Source organism: Macrobrachium nipponense, chromosome 40, assembly GCF_015104395.2.
Source record: "Macrobrachium nipponense isolate FS-2020 chromosome 40, ASM1510439v2, whole genome shotgun sequence".
Taxonomy (NCBI): domain Eukaryota; kingdom Metazoa; phylum Arthropoda; class Malacostraca; order Decapoda; family Palaemonidae; genus Macrobrachium; species Macrobrachium nipponense.
This window is the reverse complement of record NC_061101.1, coordinates 16,028,716-16,031,215: the sequence shown is the minus strand read 5'-3', so window position 1 is coordinate 16,031,215 and position 2,500 is coordinate 16,028,716.

Sequence of the window (2,500 nt, the reverse complement as noted above, 5' to 3'; positions counted from 1 at the left end):
ATCGGTCCACAACACCTTCCACTGTTCTTCACCCCAAACAAAAAATTTCTTGGCAAATTGAAGCCGACAGCACTGATGGCACTCAGACAGAGGGCAGCTTCTTCAAGCCTTGTAACTACGCAAAAAGAAGGTCGTCCGTGGATACGCTGCCTGCACAGTTCTTAAAGAGACGTGGCCTATAAGATGGGGGTTCTTTGCTTTTTATTTCTGGGGGCAGATAATGAAGGATCAGCCTTCAACTGTCGATGTATAACCTTCAGAGTCCTCTGAGAGGTTATACAAGTCCGTCCAGGCTTCGAGGCAGGGTCATGGATACATGAGCTGCCTGAATCTTGAAATCGTTTTACCCTACGCTGAACAGTACGCACACCTAGGCATTTCTGGGCAGCAATATCCTTATTTTTGACACCTCATTGTGAAGGTCTATTATTGCAGCAATCTCCTGTAGGCCAACAACACTGCGAGACATCACTAACACCCAAAAAAAAGCACACACAAAGTGTATAATGCGGCACAATAAACGGTCCAAGCGTGGAGCAAAAAAAAAGCACATCCGCTCACAAGTGATACCCATGGACTACTAGCACTAGTTGTTGTACTCTGGGAAATTGTTGCCAGGATATACGACGCTACCAGACTGCCGCCTATACATTTCGCTTACTATATAAGATTTTAAGGGGTATTGTCAAAAAGCGCTAAAAAACAAGGCACGGCTGTTTCAGTGCCTTAACTTTCCGCACATACTGTATATATATATATATATATATATATATATATATATATATATATATATATATATATATATATATATATATTATATATATATATATATACATATATATATATATATATATATATATATATATATATATATATATATATATATATGTATGTATAGTATATATATATATATATATATATATATATATATATATATATATATATATATATATATATTATACATCTATATATATATATATATATATATATATATATATATATATATATATATATATATATATATATATATGTATATATATATATATATATATATATATATATATATATTCTATATATATATATATATATATATATATATATATATATATATATATATATATATATATATATATATATATATATATATATATATAATATATATATATATATATATATATATATATATATATATATATATATATATATACATATTTATATATATATATATATATATATATATATATATATATATATATATATATAAATATATATATAATATTATATATATATATATATATATATATATATATATATATATATATATATGTGTGTGTATATATATATATATATATATATATATATATATATATATATATATATATATATATATATGTAGATATATATACATATATGAATATATATGTTGTAACCAATAGGGAAAATGGCCTTTTAGGTCTAATGGGTAGGAAAAACGAACAGTTATGTTAAAGTTATAAACTGCTGGTAAATTAAGTTAAATACCTATATTTAGGCTAAAATTCTATCATGATTTAAGCTAAATAATATACTATTTTTGAACAATTAGTAAACAAGAGATATTATTAGTATTATCATTATTAAAAATAATAATAATAATAAGGATGCATTATTACATGAATAATAATAATAATAATAATAATAATAATAATAATGCATGTATTCCATGGTGTCATAAGTCTAGAATATTCTGTTATATAACTAGAATCTCATAAGACTAGAATCTTGTCTTATAATTAGAATCTTGTGTCAAAAGACTATCATTAGAATCTGGTATCATAAGACTAAAATCTATCATATAGCTAGAATCTCATGTCTTATAACTAGAACTCTTCAAGAACTTTTGACTTGTGCAATCTTTTATGTAAAAAATACAAAGAAGAGGTACTACGTATCTCAGGGAACTTTCACCGCTGCCGGGCATTTGTCATTATCATTAAGATAGGTGTGGCGGGAATGCGGAACAACCCAAGACCTGTTGACCTTAGCTTGACTCACTCACGGAGAGGAAAAATTTTTTTTTTTTGGGAATGAGCTGTTAATCAGGACATATTAAAAAAAGATAGACAGATTTCCCTTCAAACAAACACGGTGAAACTGGATTGAGCTAGTTCTCAGTACATATAAAATGAAAGTGTTGATAGCCTCGGGCGGTATACTATGTACGCCTGCACACATGATTATGCATGGTGATTTGTATATAAATAGGTCGGTTTCCTTAATCACAGCTCATTCGGAACAGACGGCTACAGGTCAGCAATCTAGAATTAAGGTAAGTAAAATTTTAGACGACAATCCTAAGTACCTTATTGGCCCAGTGAACAGCGTATACTTTACTTACGCTTAGTAACAACTAACGGGTGGAACAGGCAAAGTCTATGTATTATTAATTAATAAGTCTATTTTATAACGTGAACAACACTGGAGTATTGTGCTGTCGAACACTTTCACTGTCAACACCATT